A 19,497-nucleotide genomic window follows, 5' to 3' on the forward strand; every position below is an offset into this window, starting at 1 on the left:
TATAGAGAACCTTAAAGATTCCACCAAAAAACTGTTAGAACTGATCAATGAATTCAGTAAAGTAGCAGGTTACAAAATTAATATTCAAAAGTCAGTGGCATTTTTATACATCAATGATGAACTTTCTGAAAGATAAATTAAGAAAAACAATCCCATTTACAATTGCATCGAAAACAATGAAATACCTGAGAATCAAATTAACCAAGGATGTAAAAGACCTGTTCTCAGAAAATTATAAGTCATCGAAAAAAGAAATCGAAGAAGATACAAATAAATGAAAGCATATACTGTGTTCATGGGTAGGAAGAATCAACATCCATTCAAATGGCCATACTACCCCAAAGCAATCTATAGATTCAATGCAATCCCTATCAAAATATCAATGGCATTTTTCAGAGAACTAGAACAAATAATCCTAAAATTTATATGGAACCATAAAAGACCCCAAATAGCCATGGCAATCTTGAGAAAGAAGAACAAAGTTGGAGGTATTGCACTACCTGATATCAAATTACACTACAAGACTACAGTAAACAAAATAGTATGGTACTGGCATAAAAACAGACACAATGATTAATGGAACAGAAAAGAGAGCCCAGAAATAAATCTACATCTATATACTCACTTAATATATGACAAAGAAGGTAAGAATATACAATGAGATAAAGACAGTCTCTTCAATAAATGGTGTTGGGAAAACTGAACAAATACATGCAAAAAAAAAGAAACTAGGCCATCTTCTTAAACTGTATACAAGAATACTCAAAATGGATTAAAGACTTAAATGTAAGATCCGAAACCATAAAATTTCTAGAAAAAAGCATAGGCAGTAAACTCTCTGATATTGCTAATAGTAATTTCTTTTTGGATATATCTCCCTGGGCAAAGGAAACAAATAAACAAAATAAACAAATGGGACTACATCAAACTAAAAAGTTTTTGCACAGCAAAGGAAACCATCAACAAAACAAAAAGACGATCAACTGATTGGGAGAAGATATTTGCTTATGATACATCTGATAAGAGGTTAATATCCAAAATGTATAAAGAACTCATACAACTCAACAATAAGAAAACAAACAATCCAATTAAAAAATGGGCTGAAGACCTGAAAGATACTTCTCCAAAGAGAAAATACAGATGGCCAATACAAATATATGAAAAGATACTCAAGGTCACTAATCATCACAGAATGCAAATTAAAACCATAATAAGATATCACCTGAAACCTGTCAGAATGGCTATAATCAATAAATCAAAGAACAAGTGTTGGCGAGGATGCAGAGAAAAGGGAGCCCTCCTACATTGTTGGTGAAATTGCAAATTGGCATAGTTGCTATGGAAAACAGTCTGGATATTTCTCAAAAAAATTAAAAATGAATCTACCTTTTGACCCAGCAATTGCACTTCTGGGTATTTATCCAAAGAAAACCAAAACAATAATTCGTAAAGATCTATGCACCCCAATATTCATGGCAGTACAATTTACAATAGCCTAGATATGGAAGCAACCTAAATGCCCATCAACAGACGATTGGCTAAAGTTATGGTTCATATATACAATGGAATATTACTTAGCCATTAAAAAAAAATAAAATCCTACCATTTGCAATGATATGGATGGACCTAGAGGTTATTATGTTGAGTGAAATAAATCAGATAGAGAAAGATAAATATCATATGATTTCACTTATATGTGGAATCTAAGGAAAAAAAAGAACAAACTAATCAATTGCAGACTCACAAATATAGAGGACAATTTGATGACAGACAGAGGGGAGGAGGGTTGGGGGTCTGAGAGAATGGGGTGAAAGGTTAAAGAAGTAAAAATTAGTAGTTAATAGATGTTTATGGAGATGGGGAGCACAGCATAGGGAATGCAGTTACCATTAATATATTAGCTAGGGGGAAAACCAGAGGAGAGAAGGAGCAATTAGGGGATCATCTTATAAACTACATAAATGCCTAACCAATGTACTGTATACTTGAAACTAATAAAAAAAAGAATAAAAAATAAAGAATATTAGCAGTTTTTTTTTAATGGCAAAATATTCTTTAAATACTTAACAGCCAACTATGGCTTCATAGAATTATGTCAATTTATGACCATTTATTTATCATTCATTCATTTATACTTATTTTCTTATTGCTGTTTTTTCATTTTTGTTTCATTTATCCAACATATATTACATATTTCAGAGATGATAACAACTAGTTGTAACTTAATATAGTGAAGTAACTAAAATATAAAATTTCTATAAACAATATCTTATAATACAATAGTTACAGTATATTCTTTTCATGGGCATTAATTAGGTGAAAACATTTTAAAAAGGAGGCAGTGGCTTTATGTCTTAGGGAATTCTTTCCAAGAAAATGTACATTTCCTTCAATAAATACTCGGGCCCTAACTAAGCTGTTAAAATAAAATAAATGGTTAATTTTCAGGTAACACCATTCAATAAAGTTAAGAATATGAGAATATGAGGAAATATTTTTATAAAAGGAGGCAAGTGAAAAGATTTATAACTTTAGCTGTCATTTAAAATGAATAAAAATACTTTGTGTTTTTATAAATTAGTTCGTGCCTTCTCATATTTGGAGAGAAAAAAATATAAGGTAAGTTACATAAAATTAACTTTCTCATCTCAGCTACACTGTTCTTCAAAATTGGGGTATATGTCAAATTCATCTTAAGGCTACTATTGGCCTTTAACTCCACCAAAAGAGCTCTAGTAAAACACGTTGATCAAGTAAATCTGAGTTTATTAGACTTCCTCCAGTAAGGGAGAACACCAGTGTGATAGACTTTTAGCAAGGTCTCTGAAGGTGGAATTTTCAGGAGAAAGTAGACAGGGCTTTATGTGATTTTAAGGCAGATGATGCAAAGCAGAAAACTGGAATTGGGCCGAGTTTATAACAAAACAGCTTTGGTTTGGTGGACATGATAAGGAGAGAGGCTCCAAGTGTTGGTTCATAAATTTATTTTCCAGAGCAAGAATTTTCTGTAGCAAGCAGCTAAGTTGCTTTTGTCCAGTGGCAGTTTTGTTTAGCACTGAAACAGTACAACGTATTCAGTCCTCAATTTTTTTAGCCCAGGAACAGTAAAGTATGTTGGTTTTATTTTTCACTGTAAATAACTTAAAATTAATTCAAAGATGGCACATAGCCAGTTATTTTTTCTTTTAGGAAAAGCATTCTTCTAGATTGAGTTTATTCCTTCACCATGAAGACATCTCCAATGACTCCTGTACTTATCTAATTTTTGGACCTTATAATATTATATTCTATCTCTTTTTTAAATAGTGAAACTCTCATTGTTTTATTCACTTATTTGATCGATCTTTTCTGTTTCTCACATTGTGCTGGTTTCCAGGTCCATAAAGTTGAGAGAGTATAATCTTGGATAAGACAAGCATGCAAACAAGTAAATGCAAGAATTTATAGCATGTACTGTTGAAACATTTTTCTGAGGGTGTTCAAAAAGGGGATGGGTGGTTAGACAAAGTTTTATACAGGAGCTGACTCTCATCTGAATTTCAAAGAATAAGGAGGAAGAGAGGGAGAGAAAGGAAGGGAATTGTGGATTAAAGGAACAGATGTTAAAGTTTGGAAAACTGACACCTATTCAGAATGACAATTTAAAATATCTATAAGTATTACTTTATATAGAAATATTTCTTCCTTGCTCACATTTTCTTTTGAATGTAGGTCTTATTTTCCTAATACAACTAAAAGGATCTTGTGCATAGGAAATCTTTTTATATCCCTCATGTCACTTAGACCTGTATCTAGAGAAAGTACAATAAATATTTGTATTTATTTATATGTGATAACTGAGAAGACTATGAGGAAAAATAATGTGGGTTGAATTTAACAAAGTACTCTCATTTTAAAGGATTTTCAGTGGGTAGAATACATTTGGGTGATTCCCGTAGTATTTCAAGCAAGTAGCTCTCCTCAGCTCTACAGTTTATGACAGTTAGTTCTCAACATTCAGGGAAGAGCATTCTTTACTCTTATTGGGTTTTCAATGAATATTTGTGAAATGAATGTTACTTAACTCAGAGGGACTTGTAGGTCCACAGGGCTACACTAAATTCTATTAGTCATCCTAGGCTGCACTAACAAAATACCACAGAGTGGGTAGCTTAAACAACAGAAATTTATTTTCTAACAATTCCGGAGGCTAGAAGTCCAAGACCAAAGTGTTAACCGGTTTGATGTCTGCTGAGCCTCTCTCGACTTGCAGATGGTTACCTTCTTATTTTGTCCTCAAATGGCCTTTTGTGCATTAACATCCTTTTTATAAAGACACCAACCAGATTGGATTAGGGCCCATCCCGATTGGCCTCATTTTAACGTAGTTACCTTTTAAAGGCCCTATCTCCAAGTATAGTCTCATTCTGAGGTTCTGGAATTAGAGCTTTAACATTATGAATATGAATTTAGGGGGACACAGTTAATTCTATAACATAATTATTATAATTTAGTGATTATTACTTCTTGTTTATTTCTTCATATAAGCTTTTGAATCAGATTGTTTAATTTTTTTAAAAAAATAGCTTTTATTTCTGTTGGGATGCTTTAGATTTGTAGACTAATTTAGGAAAAATTAATAACCTTATACTATAAATCATATAAGAACAGATAGATTTTTCTTTTGATCAAGTGCTTTTTCTGTCTCTTAGGAGCATTCTCAAGTTTTCTTCTTAGAAGTTTTTCAATTTTCTTGCTAATTATTATGCAGTTATACTACCTTTGAGCATATCTATGTTTTCTTACATTATGCTTTTTAAATGGTTGTGGTTTTTATTAAAATGTGTTTATATTTTGCCAGATTTCTTACATTTTGTAATAATTTTGATTTTTGGATTTCGTGGTTTTTCATTTTCTACAGTGCTATCATCTGCAAGTAATGTTAATTTTTCCTCTTTTCCTCCAAATTGTATAACATGCATTTTTCTTTTTCTTTTTTTTTTTGTCTTAGTGTGTTAGCTAGAAGTTAGCTAGAAGCCAGTTATCATCTTCTAGTGTTTTCTTTTAAACTTGATGCTGGATTTTGTATTGATAAGTAACGAGAAAACATCTGCCTGTTGTTATTTTATTAATGGTTTTAATCTAGACTAGATATTAAATTTTATCATTGTTGTTTTAGCAACTACGGCAGTTATGTATCAAAATGTGTCCAGAGCTCATGCAATCTTTCTGTGCTTAGACAAATGTAATGTCTCTCATTGTAACTCTGTGGGAATAGGTAAAGCTATTTCAGCTCTTATAAATGGGCAGGCAGTGCAGTCCTGCCTCCTGGGCTTGTATGATGAGAAGTTTCCTGATCCTTATTATATGTGTGGTAGATCTGACTTCCATATCTACACAGTCCTGGTAGTACCATCTCTAGTACACATCTATGGTACAGCTCAATCTGGGTTGCATTACTTTAACCTCTGTTATTTCTCTGGGTTCCCTCTGTTTCTGCAAATGAATATTTTCACTTTCTATCTTTGAGTGTGGTCTTGTACCTTTTAATGTTTAAAAATAGTTTGTCCATTATTTCTATTTTGGTATGGAAAGAGAGATAGCTGAGCGAGGAACTCATCCATCTTGTCTCAAGCATCTTATTTTCTTTCCGTTCATTATTAAGTCATTGAATTATTGTGTAGCTTTTATCCAAAGGTAGATAGCTTTAGTCCACCCAAGAATTATGAAACAAAATATTCTCTTTTTTAGTCAGGCTATGTGGAATAGTGAAAAGTCCCTAAGCTTTGAGGCCAATAAGACTTGACATTGAACCCCAGCTTTGCAATTTACTTACTTGGTAATCTATCTTAAGATAAATTATTTAAATCCTTGGATACCAAATTTATAAAATGGAAATAATGATAGTTACCATTGGTTTAAAGACTAAATAAGATAATTAATGTAAAATGCTTCTCAAATTATAGAGGCTCAATGAATGTTGTCATCACCTCTTGCTTTCCAAGAAGAATTAATAGAATACATAAAATATGTAATTACATTTTAATATACACCCATTCACATTCTGAGGCAGGTGAAAAATATTTCAAATTTGAGAATGATGAAGAACAACATTGTTAGTCAGAGGTCAGAAATGTACTCGATATGTATCTTACTTATTTTGGATAATATCTTTTGTCATTTTTTTAAGTTTAATTTGATTTTGGGGGAGGGAGTGAGAAGTTACTATAAAAATCTGACTGGAAAGATCAGTAATAGAATAATATCCATGTCCTGGCCACCACGAATAATGCTGCTATGGACATTGGGGTGCATATAGCTTTGAGAATAAATGTTTTCAAGTTTTTTGGGTAAATGCTCAGAAGAAGATTGCTGGATCCAGGACATGGAATCAACTGAAGTGTACTAGAAGAGATGATTGGATAAAAAAGATGTGGTGCATATATACAATGGAACAATACTCAGCCATAAGAAATACTACCATTTGCAACCACATAGATGGAACTTGAGATAATCATGCTAACTGAAATAAGTCAGACAGAAAAAGTTGAAAACCATATGATTTCATTCATATGTGGGATATAAAAACTGAAATCAACAAATAAACATGACAAACAAACATACTTGTGGACACAGACTGTGAATTGTGGTTACCGGAGGGAGAGGAGAGTGGGGAGGTATTTAGGGTAAAAGGAGTGAAATATTTGGTGACTGAAGGAAATCTAACTTTGGGATGTGAACACACAATGCAATATATATTATGACATACTGTTGAATTGTACACTTGAAACTTATTTGATTTTATTAAACAATGTCACCCCAATAATTTTTAATTAGAAAAAAGAATTATCATATCCAACAGATACAGGCACTTCAAATTTTGTTTCTTGTATAATGCAGACATGCTAACGAAATGATCCCCAAAGCTTCTGAGTTTTAGCATTCTCCGAGGCTTCTATGATATCTAATTCATTCTCTTCCTTTAATATAGAAGAAAACTGAGTCCCAGAGAATACAGTTGGCCAAAACCACATGAACTAGTTTGTTAGTAGCAGAACCAAACTGGAAGGCAGGGCTCTTAACTTTCCAGCAAATTTTGAGGTTTCTCAGAGCCAGCCTTTTCATTGAAGACAGGAAACCAAAAATATTTGTCTGCCAAAGAGCTGGCTGAAATTTCCATCATGGTGTGGCAATAGTGAACATATTTATTAGAATTGTCAGCTCTCATATTTCTTGACATAAATATACTATAATTTATAATTTTTTGGTAACTTTTATTCAGGGATGGATGGATAGATAGATAAATCCTTATCATTTCTGGACTTTTACAGAAAAATCTGTACTATATAATTTGATTGTGACTAAGGTAAAATAAATAGTGGACTAAATCTTAAATTAACAGTTATGTTTATTTACCATTCATTTTGTGGTGCTTAAGACCGGTTACATTCTTGTCATATTGTAAATCAGATAGTTTATCTTCATGAAGTCTAACCATAGGAAAGTCAAAATTGCCTTTTCCATCTTCTTTTCAAGCAAGACAAAGTCAATAGAAGCATATCTATTCGAATGTTCTCAAGCATTTGTATTCAATATGGTCCAACATTTTCCTAAATTAGGCATTAATATAATATATTGACAAAATATCTGACTTTATTATCAATAATAAGTATAAAACAGCAATGATATTTAGTATTTTTATTTTTTCAAATTGATTTTATTTCACTCTTTACTCTTGCTCTCACAGCATCTTCTTCCTTACAGAGAAAGGGCTTTACAACCTGGGAAACTTAGAACTTTAGAGTGACTTTCTCTCCATTCTACAGTTATTTTCTTACTCACACAAAAATACTACTCTTCCTAGTTCTTACCTGGGTGCTTCTCTTTTTAAGCTTCAGCTCAGAAAGCACCATGTATTTGAATACTCAAGTCATCACCTCCAGCAACTGCTTGAGAGATAATGATTAAAATAAGAAAGGATAAGTTTCAGAAGACATGTTTTCATTCCTGAAACATTCTGTTTTGTTTACTGTTTCCCAAGTGAGTGGACTGTGGGCATATACATGTTTTAGAAAGGAATATGTGTTTTACCAATGATAAATTCTGGCCCATAAAAATTACAGTAAAAACTATTATTGCTTGACATCTCTAAATTTATGGTTTTACTTTTAATGAGATTCCTAATCTAGATTATTTATTCATTAACTCATTCACTCAATAAATACTTAGTGAGTACCTATATCTGCCAAAGCCAGTATTCTCGGCACTGGGAAAACAAGAGGAAAAACAAACAAACAAACAAACAAACAAACAAACAAACAACAATCCTGCCCTCATGGAGCTTGCATTTCAGTTGAGGAAGTCAGAGAAGATATATATAAAGTAGTAATATATGTAGTTCATCAGATAGTAATACATGCTTTGGAGAAAAGCAAACAGGGAAGGAAGATAGATGGTGGTTGGAGAAAATGTTACAGTTTTAAATAAAGTGGTGGGATAAGGCCTCATTGAGAAGGCGATTTTAAGGAATGGCTTGAAGGATGTGAGGAAACCAGGCTTTCAGATTTCTGGTAGAAGAGGATTCTGTTCATTTGAACAAAGCATAAACACTATAGATATTTTTCTAAAATTTCAGGCTGATTGACAAATATACCTTTGAGATAATTACCAAACCATTTGAAGTTGGTTTTCTTCTGTCCAAGAGAATTGTCCAAGTGAATGAGAGCTTACATATTCCTAGTACCAGGACAGACATGAACATCCATTGATGGGATTTTCACCTGTAGTATTCCAGAGAGAGGATTTGGCACATCTTGACATTTAGGGAACAGTAGTGCTAAATGTTTCACCAGATTTTTAGACTCCATCATCTTCATTTAATATAGATTAGAAATTCATTATGATGGCCTACTTGTCTGAGAAAGTGAATTACAGCCCAAATGTCAGCCCATCAAAAGATTATTCTGAGTTTCTAGTGCCTAAAGATAATTAAGCATTTGAGACAAATTTATATCCTCAAATATAGCTGACTGATGAAAGATTAAGCTGTCTGTTCTGTGCCCTTATTTATTTCTTCAAGAAACAATGAAAATTTTTCATTTTGTTTTAAAACTCATCATTTGAAACTTTGTGATAAAGAGTACTATCTGTTAGCCTGAGTCTATTTCCTCCCCTTGAAAAAGGATATTGAAATGATGACTATTTGCCAACTCTGAGGCTTTGTGTATTCCTGTTCTGAGCTTCCAGGAAAAACAGTAGATACCTATGAATATTAATGGAAGAAAAGCATATGGAGATTAAATCTGGAGAGATCAGCCTTAACCAGTATTTCTCTTAGAGCTACAGAAGAGACTAAACTGATTCAATGATGGTTGAGAGAGCCTCAAGGTGATAAATGAGCTTTTGAAACCATGAATTACTTTAATCTTCTTTATCAAATATTAAGATTGGAAAATATCATCATCTAGAAATTTCTGCTGATACCTAGTCATACTCGGTATTGCCTCCTTAAATGTTAGGCCAATCTCAAAGACTTTGATGGGAGTGGGCATCCAAGGAAATGCAAATCATCACTTTTTTTTCACTTCACTAGCAAATAATGAGGCTACTTTTGTATACTTCCCATGGAAGTTTGAATATTTAACTAATTCAAATGCATCCTATTATTTACTAATTTTCAACAGGAGTGAAGTGCTGGAGTCACAGGCCTGGCTTTGGTTTCTTTGGGATGGCTTTTTGGTGGGTGGTACTATCACTTAAAATACATCTGAACTCTTGGTTAGGAAAGGTAGGAAAAATAGAGTAAGCCAACCACTGGTCCTAAGGACATTACAGTGGACTGGTGGTGGACTGGTGGGGAAGGGCGAAGTTTGCAAACTTCATCCCAAATAGGAGACACAGACAGAAAGCTGTGGAGTTATAGTGGAGAGCAAGACTGAAATGACACTGGTTTCCAGAAGATGTTCTAGATGTACATTGAATATACACCGAGGTTTGCATCTTGGCTCTGGTGTTCACTGACTGTGTGATTTAGGGCAAGTTTCTTAACCTCTCTCAGCCTCATTATTTCCTCATTCATAAAGTAGGCATACTCTTTCCTAACTTGCAGTGAGTTTCTAGGCATATAAGAGAGTACATGCAAAGCACTTGGCATTTTGTCTATGATAAAGTGGGTGATATTGCCATATTAAGAAAGGTGAGGAGGGGCGCCCCATTATCTTGTAGTTAAGAGTGCCTAATGATTGGAATTACAAAATCTGAGTTAAGAATGGGCTCTGCCACTGGTTGGTAGGGTGCCAAGGAAACAGCCTGGGCTGGATTTAGTTTGCTGGTGGAATGCTGTGTGGGTGGTAATAATCACTGCCAGCTTCCTGTGGTGTCATGGGAGTAGGTGCGATCATAGCTATGGAAGCCCTTGAAGAGGCGAATATTAGGCACACAAATCAAGAACACTTGCATGTAGAGAGCAGCTTGAAATTTGTATTTGGCAGGTTCGTATAGGAAATTTCTAGGAAAAACATAGCCTTTGAAAAAAACTTAGGGGACCTATGAAAACTTTTCCTTGCTGCCTCACTCAAAGCCTTTCATACCTCCTGTTCTCACCTCCAACCCTCAGACGCACACTAATTCTTTCCTTCTGCCTTTTTGTTTCTAAAGGTAGTGCTCTAATATTCTTTATTATCCATGAATATGTGAGTAGTTTATTAGTGAAATTTTATTCAGTAGGATTATAAGCCAATCTGCCTGTGCATATAATTACAGCTTATATAACAGAGTGAGAGAGAGGAAAATTAATTTTATAATAAAATAAATGAACAAAATTATTTGTGACTAAATAATGACTTTTTTGTTTGTTTGTTTCAGAAACTGCATTTAAGTATTTAGGTGTTTGCACTAGAGACCTATATAACGTTTTTCATTAGGAGAACAGAACTAAAACATTGAAAAAAAGATTAAGTACTCAAATCAAAGGTCATAGTGGCAGAGCTGGGAATTAAACTCAGCTTTCTCTGTTGGCAAAGCCCACGTACCTATGCCCTATTCAGGACACTTGACTGTTTCTCTTAGCTTTGGCACTTGACTTTGACATTGGGACAGTCTTTTCAAAGACACCGCTTCTGTGTAAGTATACAGGGTTTACCTGTATATAGCCTTTTAAATTACCCCTATGCGGTTTTTAACTTGATCATTGCCTCTCAGAGAACTGTTGTCCATTATTAACCAATGTCAGGACATAGAAAAAATAAAATAGTCTTCATTTAGTAGTTTAAGTGACCTCCCCACCTGACATTTAATGTTTTGTTAAGATTTCTATGTAGAGGAGAATATAGGTCATAAATATTTTTTATAATTATTCAAAACGGTGGTGTTCAAAACCAGCGGTTATTTCAGTAAGCCACTATCTCCCTCCTTTGTGGGGACTTCTCTTCTCTTTTTAGACAAAAATAGCACCTCCCTCCTTGGTTTTCATTAGGAAAACTTCATCGCCTTATCTTCCTCTCTCACTAGGCTACCATTCCCTTCTGAACTGTGAATTCCTCACTAGACCATAAGCTCTTGTATCTTTCATTTGTAATATCTTAAAGATGGTAGATATTCCAAGTATTTATTAACCTGATTAAATTCTATGTGCGGTATTTTTAAACAGTTTCAGAGGAACTTAATTTTAACCATACCCCAGTTTTTGGTCAGATAATTCATAGATAGTAAAGAACACTAAAGCACTAGCCTTGATATAAAGAGGCAGAATGAAGGGATTTGGTGCTAGACCAGAGAGTTGGAAGAGAGAAGAGGAACAATGGACAGGATTTCGAAGGGCAGCAAGCTAATATTTCAAGGTGTTAATTCACTGAATGTATTTTAGATTTTAGGAATAAGGACATGTTCGCATTTGAATCACTTCCACTGGAGTCTTTGCTGGAACTAGTAACAATTTGATAAAACCGAATCTTTGAGTCATAATGCCCTTCTCTGCTCATGGATACATAATGATTGGTAGAATTTATTTCTGTGCGAAAAATTGTACCTGTGTACAGTTTGTGACATGAAAAGCCCAATTATCACACCAGTGATGTATCATCATCTTTTTCTTTCTGGCATTTTTGATGCTTTTGCCAGTACTATCTGGATTCACTCAGAATGCTCAGAATGAGTTCAGATCTCTGATCCCAACTTGGACTCATGGACTGCAGTCAATAAAAAATATCTTTGAAGAGCATTAAGATCTTAGAGAACACCAAAAGCATTTTGATATTTGGGGGCAATTGCTAGCCAAGGGAATAGAAGAACATATGGTGAAAAGCTGTGCTTTTTGCACAAACTCTGAGTAGGATTGAACAGTGGGAAATTATGAGGTAATAAAATAAGCCTGAAGACTTTTAATTTCCTAAATTCAAGTAGCCTAGGTAGCCCCTAATACTTCTTTTTATCCCTCATCCTCTACTCACTCCCCTACTACCCTTATCAATGTCTTTTGGTGTCAGAAATAGAACTGACAAATTTCTTCGCTCTGAGGCATCTCTGTTAGATCACAATATATAAATACTATTAGAGATTTTTAAATAATAAACAAACAAGTCTAAAAAAGTTTTAAAACAACAAATGAACATCTAACTGTGAAAGGTGAAGCCTGAAGAAGGCTGGCTGATGGAGAATTTCTGTGGACAGTGTCAGGCTTTCCCAGAAAACCTGACTTGACCTTGGAAGATAGTGAATTGAACTTCTCTGAAGAAAGTATATTACTCAGAAGAAAATTCTAAGGATTCTAAGACAGCATTAACTCCGTATGAAAAAAAAAAATCAGTTATTTTAAGTTTTTGATATTCTTTGGATTTAGTTTTTTTCTGGACAATTTTTTATAGAATGTTTTATTTAAAAGAGCATCTTCATTTTTAGGATATCTAAACCTAAAATGTTCTTCAGTTAAAGATGGCCACTGTGGTGGGACTTGGGAAGAGAGTGGACTGGAGGGGAGGAATGAGCTGTTAGGGGAGGAGAGACGGGCAGCCACCCTAGGAGTTCTCAGCTCAGGAGAAGGAAGGTCAGCATGAGGAAAAGTCACAGGAGGATCAAGCTATTCTCTTCACCTGCCTGTCACTCCTCTAGCTGCTCCAATCAGTCATCTGATTTCCACAGACAACCACCCCTCTGTGTTCTAACCTAAAATGCTCTCAACAAAGGAATCCTACTCCTGCTCATATTACTTTGAAGGAATAAACTGGAATGTTTCACAAATAGCTCAGCTGAACAGGTTGAAAGAGCACATGTTAAGTTAAAATGCCACATATGGCTAATTTTAGTTATTGGAAGTCCAAACACTAAATGACATCAAGTGTATATTTTTAGCCTTATTTATAATATAACATTTCATCATCTCCTCATTGTTAATGTTACTTCCAAAGAATTATGAAAGATCTGACCTTCATTAAAGTTCCTTTGACTTTAAACATAGCACATGTTTTCCATAAGGAAATCAATAAAATTTGGGGCTGTACTTCTTGGTTTTCTTGTTCATCCATTAATTCAACAAATATTTATTGAGCACTTACTATGGACCAAATATAGTAATAAATTGTTGGAAGTATAAAGATAGCTCTGAAGAACTTTATAGTTTGGAAGAAATGATCATCTTATGAATTAAGAATTAGAAATACAGTGTGATCACCACTATAAAAAGAGGTATAAACAAAGTGTGGCCCCAAAGGAGACCAGGCCTCTGAAGAGAAAGGCAGAAGGAGCCAGGGTAGACTTTCCTGAGGAGTCTGCTTAAGAAGGATGTAGAAACTAGGCAACAAGAGAGCAAGAGACATTCTAGGCTGCAAAGCAGCATGTGCACAAGACTTTATCTATAACAACATAGCACACAGCTATTTTTAGCAGAATTGTGTTTATCAGCTGCCTTTGTATCATCAGCTGGATGGTTGTGGTGGCTTTTGTACTTGACTCTATATATCATAATAGTTTGACTGGCAAATTTTTTGCTATTTTTTCCCTCCTAGTGGTTGTCAGTGGTCTCAAGCGTTAGCATTCAAAAAGATTCACCCTAGCTGGTTAAAAGTATGTAACCTGGGCCATATTCCAAAGTGAGCTGATTTAGTAGATCTGGGTGGGACCTAGGAACCAACCAGCGTTTTAACAGTATTGTAATGATTTTGATGAAGGTAGTCTGAAGATTACACTTCAAGAAACACTAGCTTAGAATAGTTAGAAAATAATCAAATTTCTACTTCTGTTTTAGCTTTTTATTTGCAGAATGAGAATGTGGGGAAAAGACAAGGTTGCTAAATGGGGTAGAATAAAGGAAAAAGGCCATTTGGGGACAAACTGAGAGCTACTGGCCAGCAGGGATCTACGTATCAGGAAATTAGCTGCTATTTATTTGAGGTTAGGAGGGGAGTAACAGAGGAAGGTACATAGTGCACTAAAATTGCAGTCATACTATTTAATGTTGTGGAAATCTCAACAGAGAAACAGGAAGCAACAATACAAAGATAAAACACTGTTTTTACACATATGTTAAAGAAGAGTGATCGATGACAAAAAGGATGGTAGCTAACTTGTGCTGGTATTTTATTTGGATATTAAATAAAACATTGGCCCAAGAAGGTTTTTTAATAGGTTTAGGCAACATCTCTGCTGTTCTGTTCTGGGAACCATCTTTTCATATTTATTCTCTCACCATTAGAAAAAGTTAACACTGTGGTTACAATGCTGTGGATCTTTGGGATCTGTTTGTAGTGAAACAATAGAGATCACCTTACTTTTTCAGTTTCTTAAAATGATTTACTATTTAATTGCTGGTCACATCAGTTCTCATGATACTGCATCATCCATCATGACACCCACAAATATTGTCTTCTAGTGACTCAAACATTATTATTCTGTTCTGTTCAGTGCCACATAAGTATTTGTGATGAGTACAAATACAAGTCTTAACAAGAGTATACAGAGAAATGTGAGGACTAATTCATTTATTTTTTCTGGTTGTCCATTTTTATTCAATAATTAAGTACTAGGAGGGTGATATGTGTTTCTTCTGTTGAATGTACAGGGTGATTTCTCCCCATCCCTAACTGGGAAATCTGTAAGGACCCTGATATATGGGAAAAGTTGAGGTTAACTAGTAGTTTTCAATTTAGGGTGAACAGTTAGCTGGCTGTTAGGAGGGGTCTCTAGGATCCCCAGAACTGAGACGGCTTTTTCTGAGGCTCTAATACTCCGTTAGAAACTTTTGTTCTCACTTTGCTCTCACCTTATTACTATTTCAATTTTTTTAGAGTAGAAAAACCTGTGCTTTCCTCAGAAACTTCTCTCTCTCTCTCTCTCTCTCTCTCTCGTGTGTGTGTGAGTGTGCTGGTGTAATGCTGACAGACATTTAGCACAGTTGCTCCTTTTTATAGACCTTCAATTAGTCCTCTGGTTTTCAGCTCTGCTTCTTACTCTGACCCTCCATGGTAGGTGCTGACTTTCAGCTTAGTGCCTCTCTGAGATTTTGAAGAGTAGCTTAGTTCTTATTCTGCACAGTCCCCTTATAGTGTAATTCCATAGTTTAATTTTAAATTAGTTTTTTTTTTTTATTAAATTTGTTGGCGGTGACATAACAATAATTCATTTTCTGCTCATGTTAAATTTACTGGTTGAAATTTTATAGCATAAATTAGAGCAACATATCATTCAACCACATCTTCTCTTTAACTTGTTAGGTTGCAGTGACTTCTGAGAATATGAACAATGTGGACCTCACCTGTCTTTCCACATGCTGCCACCACCAGGGAGGAGAGAAGAGTTCCCAGGCCAGCGCAAAAAGAATGGTTCCATTTGCACAAGAAACATCCATTACTTAACTGGCATGGATTAAAACTGAGCCAGGAGAGAACAGTATCACCACACCAGTCAGAGTTAAGCCAGTTCAATGATGAGAAGAGCCATTGATATTGTGGAGCTGTCATCTCTAGATCTTCTTACATCGAAATGCAAGATGTGAACTCTGAGTATGTGACAGCTCTGAGTGCCAGTGATGGGGGCATTCAGGGTACAGGACCACTATCCCCACTGTTTTTAAATATTGTAAACAATAAGTGGCACCATGATTGAAACATAGACAAGAGACAATACAAGGAATCACACATGTGGCTCAAGGCCAATTGTTGGCAATAAACTCTCAGTGGCCTTGAACCCGGAACTTGTACCATGAGTGAAATAAGAATCATCCAAGCCAGCTATTCTGTTGGCCCATTTTCATAAGATCCCTTGAAAGAAATACTGTACTACTCAGCAGGAATGATCTATTCTCTAGGCCACTGTTCTGGAACTCACATCCAAGGCTTTTTCTTGGAAACTATAAGTGAGTTCTGAAGCTTCTCAGGATCTAGTTGACCCCAACGCAAAACAGAGAATTGGAGAACATTTGGAGAAGAAGAAATGGGGTTCAGAACCCACATGGTTCTCAGTCTGGGCTCAGGGCATCTTTCCCAGACAATACTGTAGGACCCGATTGGTCTCAGGCACTTGGGGAGAACTTAGAAAACTTTGAAGAAGGCATCTCAAAGCAAGGGACCTCAAGCAGGTGCCTTTTTTATTTACTTGTGTTCATAATCCTAATTCTACTGCTCATAAGCTCAATGATCTTGAACAAGTTACTTGACTGAGCCTCAGTTTTCTCATAGGTAAAATGAGGATAATGCTGGACAAAAATGTTGTGAAAATTGTATGAGCTAATGTTTAAAGTGCCTAACATATAGTAAATGCTTGATAAGTATTCTATTAGCTATTATTGCTTTGGCCAGGAACATAGTTGGGTCTGATAAGTTGCTTGGGTGTATAAACAACTTGCTGCGTTAAGGAAATTCTTGCACATGGAAACTAATATTTTTTTATGATTATAAAAGTGATTATTTTAGAAAATTTGAATAGCTTAAAAACATTAATTTATTCAACAACTATTTATTGAGCACCTACTGTGAGCTGTACTACTGGGTTTAGACACTGGTGATTCAGCAGTGAACAAACAAAGTCCCTTTCCTCTTGGAGGAGAGAGACATACTTATATATGTATATTTTATGTTACATGTGTATATAACATATACAATATAGATGTACATGTATTATATATGGCATGTCATGGTATGTCAGATGGTGATGGTGCAAAGCAGAAAAATAAAGTTAAGAAGGGGGATATGGAATGCCAGGAGGTTTAAAGTTAGAAGTTTTAAATATGGTGGTCAGGAAAGGCTGAGAAGGTGATCTTTGAACAAGGTCCTGGGAATATCTGAAGGAAGACCATTTTAAGCAGAACAGTCCTGGCATGTGTGAGCAACAGCATAGAAGGTGGTATGGCTAAGGTAGGGTGAATGATGAGTAGAGTGACAGGAGATAAAGATGGAAAGAAATGGGAATGGAGAAATGTAGATACTATAGTATCTATAGAGCCTAGTAGATCATTATAAAGGCCTTGGCTTTTATTCCGATCAACATGAGAAGCTATTATTGGGAGAAACTGTCTTACATGGATCTCTTGCACTCCTACATGTCTTGCTAAATATAACAAGAATGCAAGGTCCTGATCCCTCTACCCGGGCCATTTCTCAGAGTCAGGTTTGTAATGAGCAGCCTTGAGGGATAAAGTGATATCTTCCTCCAGGACAAAGAGCAGGCTTGTTTAGTGCTTGCTATAAAATAGTGGGTTTCTCAAGCTCAGAGTTCTTCTCCTGTGAGGCATCATATTGTATATGCACATATTCATTTCCTCATAGAACTTGGAGGATATGAGAAACTGATGTAAATATACTGATATTCATGTTGCTTTCCAGGCTGTTAAAGATAAAATCTTTGTTTTGTACCCAAGGGTCTTGTGTCTTCTGCCAGCATCTATGAAACAGTAACAGGCTAATTTATTAACTTGTGAGTAGGGTAAAATCAGAACTCAGACTCTTTACAGTTCTTGGAATCATATATAAAGTTTTGATCAGTAGAACATGATCTGACTCATTTTAAAGGGGTCACTCTGGCTACTCCATGGACTATAGACTTAGGTAGGGGGCAAGAGTGAAAACAAGGGAACCAAGAAGGAGCCAACCACAAGATATGGCACAAGCATTTACCACTGTAAGATGGTGTTTTGTTTTGTACTGTTTTTAACTGAGATGGGAAAGAAAGAGGAAAGATTTTTTTTTAAAAAACGGGCTAGGAACTAAATTGTTGATTTTTTACATGTTATATTTTCGTTGCTTATCAGATATTTAAATAGCTGTTGAGTGGGCAGTTAGATATATGAGTCTGGAGTTCAGGATAGAGAAGAGATGAGATAGAAAAGTATAAGAAGGAAAAAATGCTCTCATAATCTCACTTGCCAGAGACAGACACTATTAACCTCCTGGTTTACTTCCTCTCAGTATATGTAGATATATTATTTGAACAACAACAACTACAAATTAAATATAGAAACTTAGCCAGAGGCAATGACATTGTATCTCTTAATTTGATTTGGAAAGACATTGTTGAAACTCTGAAAATGATGGTGACTCACTTTTTTTTATAGTGAATAGAAATGATCTGGCAGTATCACCTGGAATTACACTGCAGATATTCTGCCAGAGGGACTTGGCTATGTCTATAATTGCTATGCTGAAGAAGTTGGGTGACTTTTTACCTGGACCAAACTCTGTGATTTAAAACATACTTCTTATTGGTCACAACCATTGCAATTGAAATTGAAAATGGGCAGATGTGGAAACCATGCCAGACAAAGAGGAAGCATACTTTTTAAACTCCAGCACAATATACTGACAGCTTGTGACACAAACATTACCCTTCTGTGGGTTCTTAAGTGAATTCCTTTTAGCAGAATGCAGGCCCCAAGGGTAAAAAATTTAATATAAAAATTCTGCAACAACAGTTATTCTGCCCTCCAAATATGAGTGGAGAAACTATCGGCATGGCCTTTGTTAGCAATGCATGCTTTTCCCATGTGGTTACTTCAAGGCAGGTTAGGCATGCTGCTGTGGTTCTCAAACTGAACTTGTATTAGGGTTCCCTGGAGACCTTGTTGAAACACAATTCCTAGGCCCCACCTCCAAAGTTTCTAATTCAGTAGATCTGAGATGGTGCCCAGGAATTTGAATTCCTAAATTCCCACATGATGCTGCTGCTGGTCTGAGGACCACGCTTTGAAGACCACTGATTTAATGGTTAAGAACAGGGTCCCTGGAGCCTGACTGCCCAGATTCAAATCAAGGCTTTATCTTGGACAAGTTACTTAACTTCTCCATGCCTGGTTTTCATATTGGTATATGGGTAACGATAATATCTACTTTATAAGTTTACTGTGAGGATTAGATAAATTGATGTGTATGAACAGAGGTTGGCACACAGCAAATCTATGTTTGCTATTCTTATTAAGACAAACTTCTTGAAGATACTTACTGTGATTCTTAGTTTCTGGAAAAAGTCTCCTTTTAATGTCTTCAATTTTTCGTTAATATTTACACTGAGGACATGAAGAGAGATATGAACAAGGTAAGT

This window comes from Pteropus vampyrus, unplaced genomic scaffold (assembly GCF_000151845.1).
Source record: "Pteropus vampyrus isolate Shadow unplaced genomic scaffold, Pvam_2.0 Scaffold242, whole genome shotgun sequence".
NCBI classification, from domain to species: Eukaryota; Metazoa; Chordata; class Mammalia; order Chiroptera; family Pteropodidae; genus Pteropus; species Pteropus vampyrus.